The sequence below is a fragment of the Zea mays genome, chromosome 1, assembly GCF_902167145.1.
Source record: "Zea mays cultivar B73 chromosome 1, Zm-B73-REFERENCE-NAM-5.0, whole genome shotgun sequence".
Lineage (NCBI taxonomy): Eukaryota > Viridiplantae > Streptophyta > Magnoliopsida > Poales > Poaceae > Zea > Zea mays.
The window spans coordinates 280,559,419-280,575,158 of record NC_050096.1 but is presented as its reverse complement, the minus strand read 5'-3'; the positions used below and the strand labels follow the sequence as shown (position 1 = coordinate 280,575,158).

At 43.8% G+C, this 15,740-nt stretch overlaps 1 pseudogene; it reads right to left on the bottom strand.

Moving 5' to 3' along the window:
• LOC103645599 (vacuolar protein sorting-associated protein 51 homolog) overlaps window positions 1-15,740 on the bottom strand; it is a 41,633-nt pseudogene that overhangs the window by 13,127 nt on the left and 12,766 nt on the right.

Below are 15,740 nucleotides of genomic sequence, written 5' to 3'. Positions count from 1 at the left end.
CACCTCCATTCTATTCCTTTTGATCCATTGATCAAATGGTCATGGCCGAGAAAGATATAACCCGAAACGGCCTTTATATTGGTGCTTTATTGAATAATCTCCATATCGAAAAGCCGGTGACCTACATCAGGTGTAGTTCATATGCTTTTGGTTCGTCAACCTTCACCAAAAGGCAGGGGGGCATAATCAAAAAGTATGTTGACACCTTTTTGGAGGCGCCAATCACTCAAAAGAACCAGCGGCGGTGCTCTCTGGTCAGGCGCGGACGGTCCGCGGCACAGAGCCGGACGGTCCGCGACCTGGCGCGAGGCGGCGGTGCTCCCTGGTCAGACGCGGACGGTCCGCGACACAGGGCCGGACGGTCCGCGACCTGGTGCAGGAGCTAGGATCCCCTGCCTGACGGCCGGACGGTCCGCGCCCTAGGGCCGAACGGTCCGCGCGTGCGCAGGGGCGGCGGAAGATCGCCGGCGGCGCCTGGATCTCGCTCCCGGGAGGGACCCCGTCGGGGAGCAGAGATCCTAGGAGTTGTCTAGGCTCGGGCAGACCGACCTAGACTCCTCTAATCGACGTAGAGTCGAGGAGAGGCAGAGAATTTGGGGATTGGAATACTAAACTAGGGCTAAACTAGAACTAGACTAGAACTACTCCTAATTGTGCTGGAAATAAATGCGAGATAGAAGTGGTATTGGTTCGATTGTTGGGGGTTGAATCGGCCGTAGCCCTTCATCTATATAAAGGGGGAGGTCTGGATCCGCTTCAAACTGATTTCTGAGTTAATCCCGTGGTTTTAGGTAACAAATCCCGCGAGAAACTAGGAACCCTAACTGATTCTGCGCACGCGCGGACCGTCCGCGTTACCACCGCGGACTGTCCAGACCGCGGACCGTCCGGCCTCGGGGCCGGACCGTCCGCACCGCTCTTTTTAGAGCTCAACAACAAGCAAGGGGATGCCGAGCTGAGCTCAACCGCCTCAAATTAAGTATACTATTATACATTTTGGGAGTGTTATTCAATTCTGAGTCTGACTCCAGTCTCCAAATTTACATGCGGTCAGCAACATGTTATGTGTCCTAAACTCTATAAAGCTGCACATAACTCTGACAGTCGACTCAAATGGACAGAACTGAATTCTAGTAAATGGTACCAATCTGTGCATAGTTACCGAAAGATTTGGATTTTCCTCTTTAATTTTTGCTAGTTTTGCATTTATCAGCTTATCCAATATGGGGGACTCAAGAGGGAGTGGGTCAAGGCATCTCTCATGGGCTGCATTGTTCATCTGCAGAGATATGAAGATGTGAGTTACAGGTAAGCACAATAAATTACATATAAGTGCAGTTTTGACTGGTCTCGGGCAAAATCAATCGGTGGCAAGTCAAAATGTACAGTGCCAGGCCTGGATGATTTGGAAACACCGTAATTGATGTGTTTTTGATAACGGAACACCCAGCTTGCCTAAGACTCGCTGATGAAGAGAGGAGAATGTGGGAAATTGCAGGGGCCAAAGGGCTATCCTATCTGGCAGCTCCTTCACCTGAATCTTGAGGGCTGCTGTCTATGGAGTTTGTAGTGGTGGTTTCCGTTTTTACGGATCCTTTTTTGTATACATGTTTCTGGCCTCCGTAAAGAGTGCCTTGTATTTTTTCGGTCTTCTTTAAGAAAGAGGTTCTCCTGCGTTTTTCAGGAAAAAGTATATGACCTCTTTGAGTAAAAAGCTAATGGCTGCTTCATCATCCACAAATTCCTTAAGGCCCCGTTTGTTTCTTTTCATTTTGAGGAATTGGAATCTTACTAATGTAATATGCTACTTTTTTTAGAATGTGACATTCCACCACTTTCCAAAATTATCATATAAGTATATCTCAAATTCATGGGGTGAGATATGAAAATTGATTCTATAGATTTAAATGTTATTTTTCCGATGTACAACTTATAGTACACTCTTCTACTTGCGCCGCTATAACATAAATGTAGTATATAACTATCTTTTTCATATGATTTAGGATAATATACAAATATATTACATATATAAATATATAAACTTAATTAGTTTTGTGTAAATTATAATTATTAAAATAGAATTTAATTTCAACGAAACAAACGGGCCTTAAGAGAGGTCTTGAGAAATTCCATATCCAGCTGAATCTGCTGAAACCCACTTCTGTTGAAAGTCTGAAGACGGACAAATTCTTGCAGGCTTTTCAGGCAGAGCTTGAGGACAGTTGAAATAACAGATTCCTGAAATTTACCCAGAACACAAGGAATTCCAGTCAAAAACAGCTAAATGATATTCCTGTAGATGGAAGAAAAGTATACTTGAACTATAGCATATCTGCCCTAATAAGTAATAGAAAAATAAATAGATAAGCTGTTCTATGACCACATTCAGACAATGCATTCTAAAAACTAAAAGATGCAGTTCGCATTGATGTGGATTTTACAAGAATCTGTGGGATTTGCAGTAACCCAAAAGGCCAAAACTGGAGGCGACTGATTCTGATACTAGGGTAAATCAGCAGGTTTTTATGCCTTCTGCATTTTTATGCTTCTTTATTTATTTTGAGAAGCTTGGGATATAAACTAGATGAGCATTCAAGCATATTGGTAGGGTTCAGATGGTTAAGCCGGAGAACTATAGAAGAACAGACTTAAAAAAATTACCTTGTCATTCCAACTGGGACAAACTCATATGATTGCAATGTTAATTACAAGTTGTTAAAATATTACTTTAAACGTTGACAGAAAAAATTTGCTAGGATCAGTAAATCTCACAACATGGTGCGGTATTTTCCTGCAACCTAAGCAAAATTAAATGAAACTTCAATTTAGTCATCAACATCAAGTAAAAAAGGAAATAAAGGCAGAGATCATAAATACTACATGATGCACAAAATGACCAGGTAATAAAAATCTACAATAATCCCAGGTGGTCCTTTAGCAATTCTCATGGATAACATTATAGCATGACTATAAGTTCGTTATATCCCCCCTTCTGCTAAACACAGCCAATCTTAGGACGTCTCTTTATGCTGATGATGCTGCTATCTTCATCAACCCCTCTAGGGATGAAATTGTGGCGGTCAGAGACATCCTACACGCCTTTGGATGCACCTCGGGTTTGGTTACTAACCTTGAAAAGAGCTCCATCCACCCGATCCGGTGTGAAGACATCGACCTTGATCATGTGCTCCAGCCATTCCACGGGACTCGGGGGATTTTCCCCTGTCGTTACCTAGGTCTCCAACTCTATACCCGACCACTTCGGAAAATCCACATCCAACCACTCATTGAAAAAATTGGCAACCGTCTGGCAGGATGGAAAGGAAATCTTCTAAACCGAGCTGGCCGGCTCACGCTCGTATCTTCTGTTCTGTCCTCCATGCCCACCTACCACTTATCGGTTTTTTCCCTCGCGGTTTGGGCACGCAAACGCATTGACAGGATCCGGCGCTCCTTTCTTTGGAAAGGGAAGGCCGAGTCAAATGGTGGTCACTGCCTCGTCGCATGGCCACTAGTTTGCAAGCCCAAAGCCCTCGGCGGCTTGGGGGTTCTCAACCTTGACAAGTTCGGACGCGCCCTTCGCCTTCGCTGGCTTTGGAAGGAATGGACGAGAGACGATCACCCTTGGAAAGGTTTCGAAGCGCCTTGTAACCGGGTTGACAGATTGCTCTTTAGCGCCTCCACTACTGTCACAATTGGGGACGGTAAGACGGATTTTCGAAAGCGTCGCCCTTCCCCCGGTCCAAGTCGCCTTAAGAATTAAAGAAGATGTTTCACAATTTAGGCGGGCTTTGCTTCCCATGTAATTTTCATATTGCTGTTTCCTGCTAGCCTGGAGGATTTAGGGTGTGGGGCTTAGCCTCCCTTTGAGTGTGCTTGGGTGTGACTTGTCCGGTCTCAGACCAGGGGCGGAGCCAGCCCTTATTTTGGGGTCAGCTGACCCCGGTAATTTTTTGAATATATAATAGAAAAACGGTGTTAATAACAAAAGTTCTATAGTAAAGATCCAGTAGATAATACTGATGACCCCGATAAATTATTTGCTAGCTTCGCTACTGTCTCAGACCGTTGTTTGTACTCTCTAAACTCTTTCCCCTTAAATGATGGGCAGAGCTCCTGCCGTTTTCGTTCAAAAAAAAGTTCGTTATATTCAACTTGTTACAAGGGCACAAGTAAACACAAATATTCCTCTCAGCTGTTGGAAATAACTAATTCATGAGCAAGTATGCATTGCACTTGACAAAATTCTGGCAACAGCCAACAGCAAAACTATCAACGCATTATGAATTACTGTTTTCACTTAAAACAATCGGAACATGTATTCAAACATTTGAACTTCTATTATAACCCACATAAATACAAGATACCATTGTGATTCCTGATGCAGTATTATGTCCCTAGTCCAAATATTTAACAAACTAAAAGATTAATGAAACCAAATATGGAGAATAATTTACTTTGACTTAAAAATAGAAATGCCCGTTAGCATTAATCATATTATCGGGTCTTGGGGAACTAATAGGGGTCCAGGTTACAAAAAAAATTACTCTCTGGAATAGCAGCTTTATTTTGGGCTATTTGGCTCAGTCAAAATGGGGTGGCTTTTAATCATAAACCAATTTCATCAATTGTGCAGGTTATTTTCAGATGTACTCACTGGTTAAGATTCTGGAGACTGCTACAAAAGGAGAAATCGCAACAACAATTCCTCGATGCTTCGCAAGATTTGGAAGTGGTGGCGATGGAAGTCTTCGCAAACCATGGATGTCGTTCAAATGCAAGAATTGAGTATGGCTAGTGTTAGTCATAGTCTTGTAATTTTATTCCTTTGAGTTAGTATCACTATTCATGCAACTGTTCTCGATTGTAATAGTCGACTTGTATTGGTTGTACGCATTATCATGCTAAAGCCGGATCTCATGATTCTGTTATCAAAACCAAAAACTGATAACAACTTTTTACTTCTAAAAGGACGAGGGAATCTGCGGGTACCTGTGTGTATTCAACTTTGGTGAATATTTCCATTTTCTGCTCAAACAACTTTGCCAGGTGGTTTTCTAAAAACTGACTTCTAGCTTGATGTGTGTTTGATCGGTTCAACATTTCTTCTCGCATTGGATTGCTTCTGGAGGAAGTTGTGCTACCAGTGCTATCAGAATGCCGATGCTGCCGAACTAGACCAGGTAAGATCTGCTTGACTTCAGATACCACACCATTGATCTAAAATAAAAATGGCAACTGTTTACTCAGAGAGAACTTTATTAGAACCAGAATTTCCACTAAGGCTGTCTCCAGCAGCTCTCCTATATTAGTCCCATCCTATCCCCTATCCACCTCCTATTTCAAACTGCACTCTGTAAACAATGTTGTCGATCATATGCACGATCTGCTGGAGATAGCCTAAAAGAACTCATGTTTCTGAAAGTAGACTCCAATACCTAAAATGGCATGGAACTGCATGCTCAATTATGAATTTGTATCCATAGTAGCATTAGAAGTAGACATAATGCAATAAAAAAGGAACTGAACAAACCTCAAGAAGTAGTAGATCAACAAACATGTTCACTTCCCTCGGTTCCTTGTGCTGTTTTAGTTGAACATACAAAGAAAAAGGAAATGCAAATTTGAGCAACAAAACCTGAAAAAGCGAAATCACTGGTTACAAATATCCTGTTGAATACAAAGGCTAACCTTAATCCAAACCGGTGTTGTAAATCGCTTATTAAGAAGTTTGGAGATCTTCTGAGTCTTCATATTTATGTACTGCTCCAAGGAACACAATATTCAGTTATTGACACTGTCAGATCAACTTTAAAAAATGTACAAAGCAGAAAAATATTAAACTATTTCAGGTTACAAGCAGTGGAGTTTCTGATTATGCTGCCATGGCACAGAAGATTCACTTCACATGCAAACTGAGACTTGGCTGCTTAGAGACTGAAATTGGTTGTGGTTTTGGTAACAAAATTCTAGAGAAAGTAATGGTATGGTACTATAGATACTATGTTTTCATGACACAAGGTACCATGCATGCATGTACTAACATTGCTTACCAAGTTAAATGTATCCAGTTATCCACAATGCAATAAATTTATGATTCTCAAAAACTGAAAGACTAAACAGTGCACACATAGCACTGTTTGCCTATTACAAGAGTGCACCCAACTTTTTGTAAAAAGAAGATCCAAAAGTACAAAAGAAAATACTACTCTGCAAGCCTTCTTTTCTATCTTCATGTGGTTATTTAATTCCACACATAGCAGTTGATGAGAAGCAAAGAAAATAAACCATCATACGGGACAGTGAGATAAAACCTCTACATAAAGGCCAGTAACAATGAAAAAAAAACAGAATGAAAAAAAACAGAAGATAAAGAATACTTCCTACATGGTGCAAGAATTTCTCTCCTGATGAACGATATAGCCGACATATCTCTCCAGGTACAAAAGGTGGTCCATATTCGTAGCTACGAGCACCACCTCCGAAAAAAGAAGAAGCTAGCTCCTAAAAGAGGTAACAAAAGCCATAATTGTTTCATTATGAAGTTTCACATTGGACAGTGGACAAGTGATTGGCAATGACACAACATACCTCTGTAACTTTAGGAACTGTTGTATGTTCAATGTAGACACTAAGTTGTGCAAGCATAAGTACCAAGATTGTTGGAACCTTATCAATTTGCACAGAATCCAGAGTAGTTGACTCCTGGGGATTTTTTTTGCTTCTCCCAGAAAGCACATGAAAATGCCCATCAAGTTTCTGGAAAAAATCTTGAAAACCTTCTTGTACCCAATCAATGACCAAATCTCTCAACTTTACAAGAAACTCTGGAAGCAGCATGGCCAGAATTAGAACATTAAAACAGAGCACGATAAAGTTATGAAATTTGATTGCATGTAACATAGTGTTGCTTGACAACATGAGAAAACAGATGTTTATTCAAAAGCCCTGAAGCTTCCAAGAATGTACCTGCAGGAGATCTATGCATCCTTGGGATACTTTGATTTTGCTTGCCCCCATAGCAGTTTGCAGCTGTGACTCTTCTAGCTTCTCATTTGATGTTGAATGTGTCCTAACCAGTGCATCTGCTCACCCATGTACAACAGATGTGATTTTTTTCCTTGTATACTTGTAGCATTACAAGCTAAACCAAAAATTAGTTACTGGTAAGTCACATCTGAACTTCAAGCCCCGGATGTAGTCAGTTCTGGAGAAAAAATGCAGAATAAGGTACACAGAAGTATGGTGGGAGGGGGGGACCTGATATTTCACTTCGAAGATGGAGAAATGTCATTGCTATGTGTTGCCTAATGATGTCTCGAGTAGTCTGCCAATAGAAAAAAAAATGGCACGCACAAAAGCAGTATCAAGAAAAAAATGGCACGCACAAAAGCAGTATCAAAGATATCAAACAGCAATTAGAGAAAGGTGTTTTTAAGTTTATTCAATATGTCCCTGAATAAGAAAATATAAGAGGAAAGAAAATAAACCTTCAGTATTACGAAAAGACACTGTATCATATAACCTATACAGTAAAACTATACAGCCAAAGTATACTAACAAACAATTCTTAGCTAAACATATAGTACAAGACAGTTTTTGCTGATCTGTAAACTGAGTGAGTGCTGCTACATGTTACATATGAAAAAAAAACTAGATATGCGAGGGGTAATACAGCCTCCCAGGCATTTTGCTAAGAAGAAGGCCGAGAAAACCTTGGAACTCCTGCCCTACCCATATACAGCGGCACCAGTTTGGTGTGGCACAAACGAGGGGAACTTTTTAATTCCAATCTAAAATTTGGTCCTACACGGAATCGACCCAGGATCCGAGGATTCTACTAGAGCCATCTAACCAACTCAGCTGGAGACCGATTCGCACATATGAAAATAAACCGAATACTATAATCGCTATTTATGAAATAACCAAATAAATAAATACTAGTAACTCATTCTAGAATGTTATTTCCAAGATAATAAATCTAGTAAATGATAATTATACTCCCATAGCAAACCAATGTGCAACACTAACAGTAACAATTGACGTGATAAAATTCTGAGTTTCTGAGAACTGGTGGCTACCAGTTATTTATCAAAGTGACAAACCTATATCTAGACATCAATTGGTGGAGTTTTCCGCTGCTATGCCAGGAGTTACTGTCTTAAACAAGACATCATTATCTGACATATTATCCAATGCCTCCACAAGCATTATACCTAACCTAAAGTCTTAAACCATGTCCTCTATAGTTGAGGAAGCATATAACAGTACAGCACGGAAAAGCACTGTAGATTATGTTAGAATTATAGGCATTTTTCATATCATTTTAATTCCATAAATTAACATTATAATGATGACGTATGAATAATTAACCATAGAGATCGTGATCTTAAATTGATCCATACCAATATGGATCAAGAGAACATAAAGCATATAAATATAATAAGTATATAAGCATGTTTCATGAATTATTACAGAACAACTGAAAGTAAACAGATAGTAATATAAACAGAATGACTGTAAAATTAAAACAGATAGATATAACATATTATAATATGACAGAATAGAGCTACGCACGACATATATAATATGCAGAATGTAAAACAGTAACGAACTGAATTGATCATACCCTCCCATGCGCTCCGATGATCCTGAACCTTGTCCAACTTCTCTTGCCATCCGGTACAAAATGAAGACGCCAGGAACTAGTGAAGAAGACAACGACGGACGTTGGGCAGTCGCGTGGACGCTCCCCAAAAACCTAATTATCGATCCCCCGTGCAAGGTCTCGAACGGCACCGGCTTCGGAGGCACCTGCCCTCTCGCTTCTCTGTGCCCGCAGAGTCACGAGATGGAAATACCCTCACTTGGCGGCTGGACTGTGAGACTGAAAGTGTTTTCTCGCGTGTACCGAGTGACAGGTGTGCTCCTCTATTTAACCTCTCGCAGAGGGAGGTTGAAGGAGAAAGGTCGCCGAGTCACGCCAAGAGTCGGCCAGCTCTCGCCGAGTCATGCCATGAGTCGGCCAGCACTCGCCGAGTCATGCCATGAATCGGCCAGCTGAAAGAGAAGGGTCACTCGGCTGGCTGACGAAGAGACAGGGTCACTCGGCAGACGAAGAGACAGGGTCACTCGGCTGAAGTACACGGTTAGTGAGTGCTAAAAATTAACACAACCACACCACGCTCGCTCGCCTGCCTGCCTGCCTGCCTGCCACGCCACGCCACGCCCGGCCCGGCCGGCGACGGCGGCGGCGCGCGCGCGCGCGTGTGGCACGCCCTTATCCATTTCTTGACTTCTCAAGTTAAGTGGAATAAATCCCACCATATAAGTCAAGGCAAAAGACCCTTGGACTTTCAATGTGGTACTATTGGTATTCTCCACCATTACACACCATAGAGTTTATTCAATAAATGGGCCAAGCCCATAAAAGATCCAACAATCCCCACCAAACTCTAGGGTTTGTAATGATGAAGTATCAGAATCACAATCCTTTGATATACCAGTGTTCCGATGGAGACTGTTAAGTTGAACATCCATCTAGAATAAGAGTTTCACTCATTCGCAACTGAACAATGGACTATGCCTTGAATTGACAGTTTTGTGCGAAATAAGATTCACTCAAATCCTTTGCTGATACTAGGCTGCAAAAGGGTATTCCCGCTGTTTAGAAGCATATAAGTCACACTTCAGTGCCTTTCATGAGTATTTAGGGATTACCCAAGTCTCATAGACTGTGACTAGCAGTCTGACTCATATAGGTGTATTCCTTAGAAGATGTTCTGTAGGACAACATCTCACCTTTATAAGACTCTTGGAATACATTAAGGTAAAAACCATCCTGCCTTACAGATAGGAAAGGTGTGCATCAGAAATGAGTTAAAGAAGGGATCTTTCCTCACAATCTACTCCTAGCTTGTTTCTCCACTTTACTTCACGGGATCTCCGATCACATAGAGCAGGTTACCACTAGAGTAGATCTCACATGGGTCTCATACCCATTTCCCTCGATGCACTTTCTATCACATTGCGTGATAGACCCTTAGTGAATTGATCTGCCAGATTATTTGATGTGTGGACATAATCCACAGTTATAACTCCGGAGTTTTTCAACTTTATGACAGATTTCAATCTCCTCTTAACATGCCTTGTAGACTTCATGTTATTCCTAGAACTGTTAACCTTTGTAATCATCGTTTGGTTGTCACAGTTCATGGAAATAGCCGGTATCGGTTTTTCAACTACCGGTAAGTCCAATAGGAAATCACGAAGCCACTCGGCCTCAGCCCCAGCAGTGTCTAATGCTGCGAGTTCTGCTTCCATTGTAGACTTCGTTAAGATAGTCTGCTTGCAAGACTTCCAGGAAACAACGCCACCTCCAAACAGAAACACATATCCGCTTGTGGCATAAAGCTCATCAGCATCAGAAATCCAGTTGGCATCACAATAGCCTTCCAGCACTTTTGGGTTTCCGGTATAATGAATACCGTATGTCATAGTACCTTTCAAATACTGCAACACTCTCTCAAGAGCACGCCAGTGATCATCTCCTGGTTTCGACACAAACCGACTTAGCTTACTCACAGCATAAGAGATGTCTCGCCTTGTTGCACTTGCAAGGTACATGAGCGAGCCAATGATCTGGGAGTATGTCAATTGATCCCTTGCTATTCTCCGATTCTTTCTTAATAGCACACTGGGGTCATAAGGTGTTGGAGCAGGATCACAGTCACTAAAACCAAAGCGACTCAATACCTTTTCCACATAATGGGATTGTAACAAAGTTACCCCACCATCAGCTTCTCTAACAAGCTTGATGTTTAGAATGACATCAGCCTCTCCCAAATCTTTCATCTCGAAATTGCTCGATAGAAGATTTTTAACTTCCTCAATCACATTGAGATTTGATCCAAAGATCAAAATGTCATCAACATAAAGGCACAGCATAACAGACTCACCCCCACCATACCGATAGTATACACACGTGTCAGATTCATTTACAACAAAGCCAGCTGCTGTAAGAGTATTATCAAACTTTTCATGCCATTGCTTAGGTGCTTGTTTTAGGCCATACAATGATTTTATCAACCTGCACACCTTGTTCTCTTGACCATCCGCAATAAACCCTTCTGGCTGATCCATATAGATCTCCTCATCCAACTCTCCATTTAGGAAAGCTGTCTTAACATCCATCTGATGAATGATAAGACCATAAGAGGCTGCCACGGCTATTAATGTGCGAATTGTAGTCAATCGAGCCACTGGTGAGTAGGTATCAAAGAAATCTTCACCCTCCTTTTGGGTATATCCTTTGGCCACAAGCCTTGCCTTGTACCTCTCAATTGTACCATCAGGCCTAAGCTTTTTCTTGAAGATCCATTTGCAACCTATAGGTTGACAACCATAAGGACGATCAACGACCTCCCAAGTTCCATTAGACATAATAGATTCCATCTCACTCCTTACTGCTTCCTTCCATAAGTCAGCATCAGAAGAGGAATATGCCTCACTAATGGTAGTTGGTGTGTCTTCCACAAGGTATACTATAAAGTCATTACCAAAGGATTTTGCAACCCTCTGTCTCTTGCTCTTTCGAGTGACTATAGTGTCATCCTCCTCAGGGATGTGCACGTGAGAATCCTCAGCATGATCTATAGGAATCGACAGTTCGTGCTCATGGGGAATTATAGTCTCATGACTTATATCACTAGGTGTATTCTTCATGGGAAACTCATTCTCAAAAAATGTTGCGTCTCTTGATTCTATGATAGTATCAACATACATATCAGGCACATCAGATTTTATAATTAAGAACCTATACCCAGTGCTGTGAAAAGAGTACCCAAGGAATACACAATCAACAGTTTTAGGCCCAAGTTTACGCTTTTTGTTGATTGGCACATTCACTTTAGCCAAGCAACCCCAAGTGCGCAAATATGAGAGATTTAATCTTCTCTTTTCCCATTCCTCAAATGGAGTGATCTCTTTGTTCTTTGTTGGAACTCTATTCAGGACATGACATGCTGTCAAAATCGCCTCACCCCACCATGCCTTGGATAATCCCGCTGTACTCAACATGGCATTCACCAAATCTGTTAGAGTGCGGTTTTTCCTTTCAGCAATCCCATTGGATTGTGGTGAGAATGGCGGTGTCCTCTCATGAATAATACCATGTTCCACGCAGAACTCATCGAACACATTAGAGAAATATTCTCCACCTCGATCAGACCTTAACCGTTTTATTTTCCTCTCAAGTTGGTTCTCAACTTCAGCTTTATAGGCCTTAAAATAATTGAACGCTTCATCTTTTGTTTTTAAGAGATACACATAACAAAATCTAGTGGAGTCATCTATAAAAGTGAGAAAGTATCTTTTACCACCTTTGGTCAAAATTCCATTCATCTCGCACAGATCAGAATGAACAAGTTCTAGAGGTGCCAAACTCCTCGCCTCAGCAGCCTTGTGAGGCTTGCGGGGTTGTTTTGATTCAACACACACATGACACTTAGACTTTTTGACCAAGTTAAATTTAGGAATTAAATTTATATTTGCTAACCGCATAAGACAGCCAAAGCTTGCATGACAAAAACGTGAATGCCATAAATCTGACTCATCAGAAAAATGAACAGAATTCACCAGTTTATTACACACATCATGCAGTGATAAGCGGAACAAGCCTCCGCAGTCATATCCTTTACCAACAAAAGTACCATGTTTCGACACAACACATTTATTAGACTCAAGAACAACTTTGTATCCATCTCGACATAGCATAGAAGCGCTAACGAGATTCTTTTTGATAGAGGGCACATGTTGTACGCTCTTCAATGGCACCGTCTTTCCCGAAGTAAACTTCAGAATGACCGTACCAACACCAAGAACATGAGCACGCGACCCATTTCCCATCAACAAGGCGCCAGACCTCCCGACCTGGTAGGAATTGAACATAGAGGCATCAGCACACACATGAATGTTTGCACCACTGTCCACCCACCACTCAGGTGAATTACAGACTGAAAGAACAAATGGTAAAGAATTACCATACCCAGATGTTCCACCTTCAGTTTCAGTGGTTACAACATTAGCTGATTTCTTGTCTTGAGTGAACTTGCGATCAGGGCACTCTCTTGCCCAATGTTGACCACTGCCACAGACAAAGCATCCTCCCTTTCCCTTGTTATTGTTGTTCTTCTTTTTAAACTGTGCTGTATGAACAGGTTTATTTGCATTCTCTTGTTTGTTCTGGTTTTTCTTCTTGTTAAACTTGCAGAAGTTTCTCTTCTGCACCACATTAGCAGTAGAGGTCTCAACACCTTTTCCACTGTCCTTTGTTCTAGCCCTTTCCTCAACATCAAGAGTACCAATGAGCTCTTCCACATTGAACTCTTGTCTCTTATGTTTGAGAGAGGTAGCAAAGTCCTTCCAAGAAGGTGGCAACTTGGCGATTATATCGCCAGCCACAAACTTGTCAGGCAAAGGACAAGGAAAAAGTTCGAGTTCCTTAGCTAGTGCCTGAAACTCATGAGCCTGTTCCACTACAGATCGGTTCTCAACCATCTTGTAGTCATACAGCTGCTCCATGAGATACAGCTCGCTACCAGCGTCAGTAACTCCAAACTTTCCAACAAGAGCATCCCACAGCTCTTTCCACGTGGGAAGGATGATATAGCTTTTCTGGAATTTTGTGTCAAGTGCGCTAATCACTGCACCTCGAAAGAGGTTGTCTTCAGCCTTAAACTTAGCCTCATCCTCAGGAGGTAAGTTGGCAGGCTTGCCCTCAGCGGCATGAAAACAAGACATTGCAGTTAGCCACAATTCCATCTTAGCTTTCCATATCAAGAAGTTTTTACCATCAAAAGGATCAGGCTTTAGCACAGCAGCAAAACCTCTGACAGAAAAATGCCTAACATTAGGTTTTTGGATTGTTAGAATTATAGGCATTTTCCATATCATTTTAATTCCATAAATTAACATTATAATGATGACGTATGAATAATTAACCATAGAGATCGTGATCTTAAATTGATCCATACCAATATGGATCAAGAGAACATAAAGCATATAAATATAATAAGTATATAAGCATGTTTCATGAATTATTACAGAACAACTGAAAGTAAACAGATAGTAACATAAACAGAATGACTGTAAAATTAAAACAGATAGATATAACATTGTCGGCGTTTCGAGACCGGGGGGTCCCTAAGCCGACGAGTGAATGTCGCTGCGTGCCCCAGCCCAGATGGGTCGAGCGCGTGGGCGAGCGCGAAGGGGGGAAGCGAGGTGGCCGGAGATGGGCGTGAGAGAGGTGGAAATCCCGCGGCCTTCGTGTTCGTCCCGCGCCCAGGTCGGGTGCGCTTGCAGTAGGGGGTTACAAGCGTCCACGCGGGTGAGGGAAGCGAGCGGCCCCAAGAGAGCGCCTGTCCCGTCCTCGTCCCCGCGCGGCCAACCTTCTCTAAGAGGGCCCTGGTCCTTCCTTTTATAGTCGTAAGGAGTGGATCCAGGTGTACAACGGGGGTGTAGCAGAGTGCTACGTGTCTAGCGGGGGAGAGCTAGTGCCCTAAGTACATGCCGATGTGGCAGCCGGAGAGATCTTGGCACCCAGCTGGTATGATGTCGTGGCCGTCGGAGGAGCAACGGAGCCTGGCGGAGGGACAGCTGTCGGAGCGGTTGAGTCCTTGCTGACGTCCTCCTGCTTCCGTAAGAGAGCTGAGAGCCGTCGTCGTCACAGAGCTTGCGGGGCGCCATCATTGCCTATCTGGCGGAGCTAGCCAGATGGGACACCGGTCTTGTTCTCTGCGGCCCGAGTCGGCTCGGGGTAGGGTGATGATGGCGCTTCCTATTGACGTGGCTGGCCTGCGCCCTAGGTTGGGCGACGTGGAGGCTCCTCCGAAGCCGAGGTCGAGTCTGTCTTCCGTGGCCGAGGCCGAGTCCGAGCCCCTGGGTCGGGCGAGGCGGAGGTCGTTCGGCAGAGGCCGGGGTGGAGTCCGAGCCCTGGGGTCGGGCGAAGCAGAGTTCGTCGTCTTCTGGGGCTGAGCCTGAGTCCGAGCCCTAGGGTCGGGCGGAGCGGAGTTCACCGTCTTCCGGGACTTAGCCCGAGTCCGAGCCCTGGGGTCGGGCGGAGCGGAGTTCGTCGTCTTCCGGGACTTAGCCCGAGTCCGAGCCCTGGGGTCGGGCGGAGCGGAGTTCGCCGTCTTCCAGGACTTAGCCCGAGTCCGAGCCCTGGGGTCGGGCGGAGCGGAGTTCGCCGTCTTCCGGGACTTAGCCCGAGTCCGAGCCCTGGGGTCGGGCGGAGCGGAGTTCGCCGTCTTCCGGGACTTAGCCCGAGTCCGAGCCCTGGGGTCGGGCAGAGCGGAGTTCGCCGTCTTCCGGGACTTAGCCCGAGTCCGAGCCCTGGGGTCGGGCGGAGCGGAGCTTCCTATGGTGCCTTTGGCAGGGCCTGACTGCCCGTCAGTCTCACTCAGTCAAGTGGCACTGCAGTCGGAGTGGCGCAGGCGGCGCTGTCCTTTTGTCAGGCCGGTCAGTGGAGCGGCGAAGTGACGGCAGTCACTTCGGCTCTGCCGGTGGGGCGTGTGTCAGGACAAAGGTGTCAGGCCACCTTTGCGTTAAATGCTCCTGCGATTCGGTCGGTCGGTGCGGCGATTTAGTCAGGGTTGCTTCTTAGCGAAGGCAGGGCCTCGGGCGAGACGGAGTTCCTCCGGGGTCGGCTGCCCTTGTCCGAGGCTAGGCTCGGGCGAGGC